Raw genomic sequence first — 12,129 nt, forward strand, 5'->3', positions numbered from 1 at the left:
TAAAACGGCTATTTCGGGCGTTTATAACGACAATTTTGGTAAAAGCGGGTTATTGGCGCTTTTCCGCCGATGACGTCAGCATGACGTCATGGCGGGCCCGGGTACGGAGGGTGACGTGGGCGCTGAGGTGGAGGCCAGCGTGGCCGGACACGGTGGCGGGCGGATAAGGTGGCAGGGCTACGTGGAGGGCCACGCGGCGCGGGGCGGGAGATGGTCCGACGTCATGGTGACGTGTAGGTGACGTAGGAGGGAAGGTGGTAACGGGGAGGGTGGTAAGCGGTTTCCCCGCACCACCTTTGGGCAAAGGCGGTATCGGGGAGGGGGGCTCCGAACAACCCCGCCGCCTGCCACGCGTCCCATGTACGGGGCGGAAAACCACCGTTCCCCGGACGCTAAAGGACGACAGATCCGAATCTGGAAATACCCGCCCACCGTTGGATCGGGGGTGGCAGACGATGGATGGCTGGTGGGCCTCCCGACGGATCGTGCATGTTGGGGGGGTACCGCCAGTATATTAAAATATTCGAATTAATATTTTGGGCGGAGAACTTTAGGTTTAAGGGCTTTTTGTGGGTTTTTCGGGCTTTTTTTCGGGTTTTTTGGGTTTTTTGGGTTTTTCTTTAGGAAAAAGAGGTTTAAAGTGGGTTTTAGCAGAGGAAAAGGGGTTTTTTATGGAAATTTTTGAACAGAGGGAAGGTGAGGGCTTAGGGGGAGGTTATCACTCCAACCAGAGGTTAGAGCAATCCCATGACAGGGTTGACCATAGTCCTTGGTGGACTAAAGTTCCCCCAAGACAAACTTATTTAGCTATAGTGCTAAAAAGGGAGGATATCTATACAATGCTTGGGATTTATACACCATAGTGTTATAATAGTAGGGAAAGGGTAAGATAGGGGATTTAGATAATAGAAGTTAGGGGTTAATATGGATGGAAAAGTGAATGAGGAGTGATATTACTAAGTTAATTTGAAAACCACTTAGCTTAGGGAGTAGATCAAAATGAAAAGAATTTTACACAGGAAATGTGGCTTTTAAAGGTATAAGAACCAGCATAAAACCTCAAATTCTTCCATGGATCTTAACTGATGAAGGGAGGTTAGTTATGAATGTGAAAAGGGGAAAGAAGGGGGGTTAGACATGCTCCTTTGCTTTGCTGCCCATGATGGATTAGAGAACCTTCTCAATCCATTGATATTCCTTTGTGACTAGTTTATCAAACACTTAATTAAAAGGAATGACATTTCTGCAACCCCCTCTGCCTACCCATCTACTTGCCTAACATTTTTTGTTTCTTCATGGAGGGTGCACTTAGACTAGCAAACCCTTCTGTGCCTTTTCTTTTGTTTGGCTTTTTTCTTTTGATTTCCTATCTGGAACTACCCTTATTGCTTCCAAGGTCCCAGATTAAACAGTTGGGAACCTTACTTCTCTACCTAAGCTGTTGGTCTGCCAAGATTAAACAGTTTGGACAGACTTATTTCTCTATTCTACAACAAAAATTGAAACATGGCATGATCCAGATTAGGCTTTTGGACCATCCATCAAAACTTAATCAATATGAAGCTATACACACACCTTGTCTCTCTTTGGAAATATGGGATCTTTGTATCACCAAAGCAGCGCATATTTGGACCTTTCTTTGTCAATCATGAAATATGAAACCTATTGGTATAGGTAGCTAACACATGTGAGGGTACTTCCACACTCCAATAACACTCTCTACCTCTACTCCTCTCTTAGAAACCTGAAGCTATCAAATTACATCTAGCTATCATCCAGTTACATCCAAGCTAGTTGATCTCATTCATGGAGGAGATATTTATAGGAGGGAGAAGTCCCATAAGAGATGGAAGGAAGAGCTTATCTCTTAGGGAGGTTCCACGAAAGGTGGAAAAACTATCCAAAAGGAGAGAGGCAAGCTTAACTAACCAAACAACCAACCCTAGGACTGCCCATGAAGCAATTTCATCTCGAGGTTTCGATGAGTTGTTAAAAAACTTGCCAAGTCTGGCTCATTGTGGGTGAAACATAGGGACAGAGCGAAGACTTCGCTAGGGCTAGTGTTAACTTGACCATCTTTGCGGGAGGGATAAATTTTGACCTGCGCTAGCCCTAGAGTGGGTCTAGTCACTACAAAGACAATACCAAAGCAAATTTCCTTAGAAATTTCGTGTTATGAAGGCCTACCTTCAGTTCAACGTTCGATGAAGTCCTCATCGTGTTGCTCCAACTCTTGTTCTTCTAGTCACTTATACCTAAAAACAACATGTAGAGAAACACCACAAACACAATAGAAAATGACCAAGCAATCTACTTGAAGAGTCAAGGAACCTCAAGCTATCGACATACAATTTAACACACGATATAGGAAACAAGCTATTGATTTGTATTAATATAAATCAAAGTAAAACTTACAACCGAGCCTTGATGTCGTAAGCCTCCTTGAAGGGTCCTATTGGCATGTCTCCGTAAGCATTTACTTGTGAACTGTCTCCCAAGGGAACATATAACTCTCTCTTTCGTCCAAAAGGATTAATGCTAGAAAGTTCTCAAGCCAACTCTACTCAAACATCTCTCAAACCAATATACATGTGAGGGTACTTCCACACTCCAATAACACTCTCTACCTCTACTCTTCTCTTAGAAACCTGAAGCTATCAAATTACCTCTAGCTATCATCCAGTTACATCCAAGCTATCTAATCTCATTCATGGAGGAGATATTTATAGGAGGGGGAAATCCCATAAGAGATGGAAGGAAGAGCTTATCTCTTAGGGAGGTTGCACAAAAGGTGGAACAACTATCCCAGAGGAGAGATGCAAGCTTAACTGACCCAACAACCAGCCCTAGGACCGCCCATGAAGCAATTTCATCTCGAAGTTTCGACAAGTTGTTAAAAAACTTGCTAAAATCTGGCTCGTCGCAGGCGCAACATAGGGACAGAGCAAAGACTTCGCTAGGGATAGTGTTAACTTGACCATATTCATGGGAGGGATAACTTCTGACCCGCGACGACCCAAAAAATTAGATAAAAAGGGGTCTTCTTCAGGGATAATGAATTGAGACATTCTTCCTGAGATTGCAAGGAAGGTTTTGACACATCATTGGCAACATGACACAGAATAGATATCAGTAACATGGACTGGCAGCATCTGGGATCAGGGAATGCAGAGTCAGTGACAAATTACTATGTAACAGATGCCCCCTAAATCATGAAGGCCGAGAGAGTGGGAGGGGTGAAATGCTTAACGAATCCATAACCGAAACAAAACGTCCATGCGGAGAACCTGAAGACGCAAGTACAACTGATATATCTGATACATGAGTACATAGTGAAAGGAAATACATGTTCATAAGGCATGGGGCACAGCCATCTAGAAGATAAACATAAATGGTTTGTGGTATGGATGCAACCACCCAATTACAAGTACCACAAAAGAGACTCAGGTATGGTCGCAACCATCCAATCAAACGAGTCATGTATGAATCAATTCATGCAACCTGAATTTGTGTAATCTGAGCCCAGGGTCTTGAATCCCAACCTAACCATGGTACAATTTCTAATATGTGAATAGGTGTGTTGAAGTTGAGCATACTAGAAAATCACTTGAATACCAGTCAATGATGTAAACCATTAACAAGCATGAGAGAGACCACCAGTAATATCAATGGTTCTCAAGGTACTTCTAGTACAATCCACAAAGTGTGAAGAATGATCTGAAGTTGAACACTTGTGAAATCACTCAATCAAAAACAAATTATGCAACACTGTCATTGAATGCGAAGAACTTTCCATTTAGGCATGCAAGCTCTAAGGTACCAAAAAGGAGTCTCCAGATCAACCTCCTAGATAATGAGCTAAAGTTGACAAGAAGTGACTAGTCGAAGGAGGGCCATAATGTTTCCCACATCATCGATGTGAGACAAAGGAACAAGATTATTGCAGATGAGACAAAGAATCTGAGGAAGGTGTGTAAGGCTACAAACTGCAGAAGGATTAAGCTCTTGAACATATCGGCGACACGACTCTAGAATTTGGCAGCATTTTGGTACCAAGGTATCAAAGGTCATGACGATGCAACAAGGATCAGATGGAAACAGGGAAAATGAATAACCCAAAACCCGGAAGGCCAACGATAAAATGAGGATATCCCAACCCAACACGAAGCAGAAAGAGTGTCGATGTCCAAGAGCGACAAGCTGCCGCTAACTAATACAATCAATAGAATGTTTCCAAATTTTCCCCCACCATTTCTAGTGAGTAGCCCAATTACTTTTGAAACACAAGCTTAAAGGGGATAGCATATGCTTGTAATGTAAGTTCATCCTTTGGAGGAATCTAACCTAGTGATTTTTAACGAACCCTAGGAAGGAGAAGCTCGGTCTCGTCATGGTGACAAGTCCAATGTCGTCAGGTTTTAACGAGTCCGACATAGGTAAAAATCGAAGTCTTTTTCATGTTTAGAGAGTTTGAAAAAGACATGGAAAAGAAAACTCCAAAGGTCCATTTTCATAAATTTGTCCCTTGAATCCGAAAAGGTAGAAAACAATATCCAAGGGAACCTATTGACCATGATAGATCAACGTATACCTTTTTCATAAATAATCTATCCCAGCCTGTAAAAGGGGTAAACTTATACTAGGTAGATGATGCTTCACAGCCTTTAATGAGTTCAAAGTGACAAGAGCTCGATGATCTTTTCATGTTTCGAGATTCAGAAAAGGGCTTAAAGATGACTTCAAAAGGGACTTTTTCGTGTTTTTACCAAGTCCAAAAAAGTATAAAATATAACTCGCAAGTTCGTCACCAAAGTTCGCGAAACATGTTGCTGCACAAAAACAAGTTTAATATCCATCTTTGATATAAAAATACGTGAAATATTCAAAAATAGAAAAAAACCTAATTTACAAACACTAATTTAACCAAAAAGGCTTATAAAAGAGTCATTAGGTAAAAATCAAATTACTTTTCACTATTTTACCTCAGAGTGAAAAATTTACCCTTGCGCATTCGAAATTTTAATGGTCGACTGTAGGAAGACTAGCACCTTGTCAGCAAATTCGTCTGGTCCACGTAGGCACTAGTCAATTTCCTGCACATTTTGATAGATAAGGTTTCGTCTTTGATGGTATGAGCTGCCACATAGGAAGGATTTAGGGCTAGCATATTCACGATAGTCGTCACGAGTTGCCAGCTTGGGACCGCAACGACCCAAAATTTTCCACAGGGAGAAAACAGGGTCTTCGCGACTGTACACTTAAAAATCATGAAGATCCTGTATTTTCTAAATGGTAAATTTTCACTCGGCGCACCTGTTAGAAAAACAAGCACGTCGAGCACAGATTCTTGATATTTCTCAAAACTCAAGCAATTTCCTTGGATTTTAAGCACAAGTGGAGTACTTATAATCATATATGTGTGTATGCAGGAAGAAAAAATGGTGATTGAGTGGAAGGAACAAGAGCACAGTGGAGATGATGAATTAGCCATGGGGGACCAAAACTGCCTGGACGTGCTTCGAAATTGCGGTCTGCTGAAATTCTTCATGGTGCCCTGTCTAAGGGCACAACCAAACCTACTCTAATATCTGGTTGGAGCGTGGGATCCGAATGAGGGGAAATTCAACATTCAAGGACAAGAGATGGAGATTGAGGCAGCAGACATTTACTTCCTGACGAGGTTGTCACGGAGGGGGGAAAGCCCCGCATGACCAGGACCCAGATCACTGGAGAATCCATGGATATGATGATGGGAAGACTATGCCCAGAGGCAGAGAAGTTGGATAAGGGTAGAAAGCTCATGATTGCAACTGTTAGAGACTTGTCTCTCTGAGTCCTCCTCTCTACCATCACTAGAGCAGTGGGCTCACAGGCCCCACATGAGACCACCAAAACCCAACTCCGGCTGGTAGCCGACTGTTTGGATCCCACAGTTTTTAACTGGGCTGAGGCCGTAGCTGATAACTTAAAACAGAAATTAACAAAGCACTGGTGAGGGGATGTGAAACAGTTCAGGTATGGGTCCATTCTTGTATCATTCATCCTCGAGCATCTTCCTATCTTCCAGAGATAGGAAGCACTTGTAGCATGGCCTACTCTGTGGGAGCCACGGATGACTCGGTGGGCAATGATGATGCCCCGAGGAGGCGGGGGTCAACATATGTCATGGAGACTCAAGTTTTTCCAATGGTTAGATCATCAACTTGTTGTTGTCGAGGACTAGCCATATGATAGGATAGATTTTTGGGGGTGATCCAGATTTAGTACTCCCCCCTGGGGAACACTGGGACAACATAGGTAAAAAATTTTGATTTTTAAAGATTTTGTAATCTTTTATCATTTTTTACATATGTCTTGATCACTATGTTTCAATCTTGCAAATGTTGGGCTGGAAAGACCCGCAGGTTTGTCTCTAATTGCTTGGAGAGGTGAGCGGGAGTTCAAGATTCCTCCTCCCGGTGGAGATGTAGAGGACGAGATCGCTCGTGACCTGGAGGGGTTGACAGAGGGGATCCCAGACTACACGATATTCAAGGATGTCCCTCGACAGTACCAACGACACACAACAGGGGTGTCAAGAAGGATTCACTGACTACTCAGACGTGTCGTCCGAGCAGTCATGTGCTATAGAGAGCACCACGCAGATTAGACTCCTAGGTTTAATTTCTGCAATTTTGAAAGACATGTTGTCTTGCGATGTAACCCAAACATATATTTTTTGAGCACTGCGATGTGCAACACTTGATATATATATATATATATATATATATATATATATATATATATATATATATATATATATATATATATATATATATATATATATCTATATCTATATCTATATCTATATCTATATATATACCTATGTTTTGCTATATCAACTTATTATGTTTTTAATGATTTACTTTTATAAATGTCGCAAATTTCTATCTAATACATGATTTTCCAATGCATCATTTAATGTATTTAGTCTTCTAGGAATGTGTTGATATGTAATATAATCAAAATAACTTTCCAGTAAACGAACACGTAAATACAACCTTAAAATTTGAGGGTTTCTGACATAATAACGCCCGTTGAGTTGAAGAACAACAAGTTGTGAATCCAGATTCATGATCAATGCGTGAATATGGAGGGAAACATCCTTAGTCAGTAATTCAATGACTGTACTATATTCAACGACATTGTTTGTAGTACATCCTAGACAAACACCTTGAAGATCTACCAACTCACCTTGATGATCGTAGATAACCCATGCCATGGAGGAAAGATTCTGAGTATTGTGACAAGCACCATCATCGAAACCAACATAAGGTGCGATAGACATATGAATAAGAATAAAAAAGGACACAATAAGCGGAAAATGCTTACACACCAAGCCAAACATGTACAAAATGAAAAACATACTTATGTACACAGCAATGCACGAAAGACTCATGCATAATATTTCTTGAGATAAAGCCCATTCTGGGGCTTATCTAAAGGGTTGCCTTCGTAATCAATTAGCTCATAGGCCCTTTTTTGCAAAACACGTTTGACAATATAGGGCCCATGCCACATGGGTTCAAATTTTCCTACCTCTAGCTTATCATTAGCTTGATCATATACCAGGACTAAATCCCCCTCTGTGAAAGAATGTGGGTTGACTGTTTGATCGAAGTGAGTTTTCACTCTCTTCTTTTGTGCTTCAATGACTAAAGAAGCAAGTTGACGAGTCTCGTCAAGCCGTTCTAGATAAAGAAGGTGTTCTTCCACTGGAGTAGTATTCGGGAGCAATTTGATAACTAATTTGAGAGAAGGGATTTCACATTCAATCGTAAGGGTAGCTTCCAGACCATAAACAAGTTGAAATGGTGTGAATCCGGTCACATCCTTAACCGAGGTATGCTAAGCCCATAGAGCAGAAAACAACATCAAATGCCAGTTGGACTTGTGCATTCTAGTGGTACGCTGAAGCATAGTAACCAACACTTTGTTTACTACCTCGACTTGGCCATTGCCTTGAGGGTAATAAGGCGTCGAACTATCATGACACAAGCTTAACTACGTTTTCAACTTAGTCATCATATAACCATGGAAATGGGAACCATGATCAGTGACTATAGCCTGAGGGACTCCGAACTAGGTAATTACATGATTGAACAGGAATTGGGCAGCTATCTTATCGTCGTTAGATAATGTATGCATTACTTCAGCCCATTTCGTAAAATAATCGACGACAACAATGATATACCCATGCCCCCCAACCAAGTGAGGGTTACAGGTCATAAAATCAATGCTAATGAAAGGATGCAAAAGGGAGGTGGCGCATGCATCTTTCGCTGGTAAATTTGACACGTGTGACAGGAGCGGACAACTAGAATGCAACCCTTGAAGATGGAGGGCCAAAAGTAACCAACACGAAGAATCTTTTGGGTAGTAGCATAACTAGACATATGACCGCCATAGGCACCAGAGTGGCAGTCATTTAATACTTTTCAGCCTCCTCGAAAGTCAAACAATGACGAAGAACTAAATCAACGCCGAGATGGTATAAAGTGTCTCCAACAATACGATAGGGCTGAGAATGGTGGCGAATGTGTCACCGAGCATCCTTAGACAAATCAGGGCAGAATGAAGACATCTAGAGGTAAACAATAATGTCACCATACCAGGGATCGAGGGTATTGATCAAGAAAAGCGTGTCGTCCGGAATGTGGTCCTCTATCTGAGAGGGAGTGGAAACAAATGGTAATGAGAAAATCAACTCAGCAAAGACCAATGACTTCTTAGACTTGGCAATGGTAAACTCCAAATCAAATTCTTGAAGGATAACAATCCATTTTGAGTATTCCCCCCCAACAATTGACGTGACAGAATGTATGCTATCGGGTTGCAATCTGAAATCATGGTCGTAGTGCGCAACAAAATGTAATGACGAAAACATTGGATAGCCTAGACCACTGCCAAGGCTAGCTTCTCGACATAAGCATAGCGAGTCTCGATGTCAAGAAGGTTGCGGCTAAGATAATATATGACGTGCTCGGAACCATCGTCGTCATCTTGGACCAAAACCATACCAATGGTACTATCAGCGGTAGCTAGATAAAGTGAATAATCATGATGATAGTTGGGTGGATGCAACAGGGGAGTAGAAACAAGAAGTGTCTTGAGCTGCTCAAATGACCTTTGGGCGATGTCATCCCAAATAAATGGAGTGTCACACTTAAGGAGACGCATGTAACCTTTAGCAACCTCGGCATAGTTAGGGATAAAACGATGTAGGAAATTAGCCTTCCCCTGCAAACTCTGCAACTAATGCAAAGAAGTAAGAGGTGGGAGATTTAGAATAGCTTTGACCTTGAGTGGATCGAGATGAATACCCTCCTTAGAAACGACAAACCCAAGGAGTCTACTGGATTCGACGCAGAAGACACACTTATGCAGATTGAGACGAATACAGTAATGTCTACAACAAAGAAAAATTTGGTGGAGGTGGTTTAGATGGTCTGTGAATTTCACTGAATGAGCAAGAAGATCATCCAGATAAGGTTGAACAATGTGTCTGATGTCATGAAAAGCATAGGACATTGCTCACTGGAAAGTTGCACCGGCATTCGTCGAGCCAAAAAGGATCTTTTTGTAAGCAAAAGTACCCCACAGACAGATAAAGGCAGTTTTGTGTTGATCGGTAGGCGAAATATTGATCTGGTTGTAACCATAAAACATAATATCTCACTCCCAGCACAGTCGTCAATTAGCTGATCAATAAAGCAAATAGGAAAATCGTCTTTCGAACATGCGTGATTGATGTCACAATAATCAACACAAACCCGAATAGTGCCTTGCTTTTTGGTCACAGGGACAATATTAGATACCTAGTCTATTAGTGGAATAGGGTAAATAAACCCTGCCTTGAGAAGTTTTCCAACCTCTCCCTTAATGGCAGTGGCCTTTCTCGGGTGCACAAGACGTAAATGTTAACGAACTGGTTTTGCACCAGGATATGTAGGTATCTCATGCACCACAAACTCGGATCAATACCAGACATTTCTTCATACGACCAGGCGAACACATCGCGAAACTCTTGGAAAAGTTCGGTGTAAAGCTGGATCTCCTCAAGAGATCAAGTCACTCTAATGTGAATATTGTCAACAATACCTGGTTTAACAGAGATATCAATGGGCATGGTTTGCGTAATATTTCCCATATTCCCCTCAAATAAAACCTCATGAGTTAGGATGGGCATCTAAAGGAGCTGAGAAGGAACATAGGAAGCAAACTTATCCAAACAGGCAGTCATGGCCCCATGGCTTGGGAGAAACGAGGAACGATGATGATTATTGACCCAAGGAGGATCCTCAAAAGACATAGTCTCAAGAATCGCATCATCAGAAGGAAATGTATCTCATAACGGATCTGGAGAAACAATATCTCCAAGCCAGGGGGATTTCACATATGTGTTGAGAGATATACTCGAAGGAGTAGAGTCAGAAGATGAAACCAAAGCCGAAACAATTTCAACATAGTTGAGCTCTGTAGGGCTCAACGTCATAACCTCACCCCATGAATCCACCTAATCAAGGTGGGGAATAACCCAGGGATCAAGATTGATAGAGATCATTTTAACAGAGGTGACATTAGGAGGTGGGAATGAAAAAACGCCCATAAGGGCAGGATCTTTAAAGAGTCCAGCAACCACACTCTGATAGGGAATATTGGTATGCTCCATAAACGGAACATTTCCATCTAAGGAAGAGGAAGCGAAGAAGGACAACTTATCGATCGTAAAAATTTTCCATTGATGAGGAAAACTGAGTACAAAAAATAATGATGAAGCCACGAAATGCATAGCGTATGTCCAACTTCGACCCAACAAAAGGTTGTAAGTCAGATTAGCGTCAACAACTTCGACTTCAAAGTTGACCGTCTTCCCTTCCAAGGTGATAGGAAAGCATGGGAGAATACCAAATGGGCGAGAATATCTTCCATTAAAGGCTTCCAAGGTATTAGGAGATTGACTCAAAGACAGGGAACCGATGGCCTTCCAACAAGCAATAGACATGATGCAAGTTGAGGCACCTTCATCACTAACAGTACGATGAATATTCTTTGAGTTAATGATGACTTGAATGATAAAAGCAATTTGATGAGGAAAATGCGGTACATGATTTTCAAAATAGAATTTAATTAACTCAGAATACAAGGATACTAAGGTTTGCATTTAGAACCATCATCGGCAGGAGTCTTAAGAAGTTCTTGCTTTGGTGCATCGACCTTATTTTTACCTTTCCCTTTCTTCTTACCTTTCGAAGTTTTCTTTGCCGTGGTAGACTGAACGACATTAACTTCTGAGATTTTCCCAGTATTAGATGTAAACTGAGAAGCATTTTCAATAGGAACAGTGGGTCTTTTCTTCGCAGGAATCATGGAAGACTTTTGGGAAGATTGAGCAACAAAACTAATAACACCATCGACAGAAGGCGTTGACAGGGCTTTAGAAGTTCTAGGTCATGGAGCATCAGGTAAGACATCATAAAGCATACCAAATTGGGAATAAACCAAATCAAGATATTGAGCACGCGCGATGGCTTGCTCTTCAGTAAAACATGCCCCCATAGTAATATCTCGGGCTATCGAACCGACAAAAGAGATAGTAAACCAGTCAGTCAAAAGCTGATTAAGGGTCCAAAACTTAATCAAATGGCGTCGCCTTCTCCATTCATGAATATGATCGGAGATGTGGGTAGCCGTGTCCTGTTTTAGAGAAGTAAGGAGATGCATTCCCATTTCATAGTGAATCGGTAACTGAAAATGGGTAAGAAATGCCATCACAAGAGAGTTAAAGTCTTGGAAAGTTCCACGAGTGAGTTCAATATACCATTTCGTAGTGGAACCAGTAAGAGTCCTCTGAAAAAGATGGAGATGGATAGAATCGTCAAGCCAGGAATTAGATGAACACCAAAGGTGATAAGTCATAACATGCACTTGGGGATCCTCTCCAGATTTGCCATCAAATTTAGGACAATCACTGGGAATCTTGGTCAGAACTGGTGGCCAATATGGATTATGAAGTATAGGGTCATTTATCAACTTCGACACATCGAGTAGTTCCAAAGTCGCAAGAAAAGGTAATTGAGGGTTAAAAGA

This window comes from Pinus tabuliformis, chromosome J (genome assembly GCF_031772625.1).
Source record: "Pinus tabuliformis cultivar Carrire ecotype Pingquan chromosome J, CPIR1, whole genome shotgun sequence".
Lineage (NCBI taxonomy): Eukaryota > Viridiplantae > Streptophyta > Pinopsida > Pinales > Pinaceae > Pinus > Pinus tabuliformis.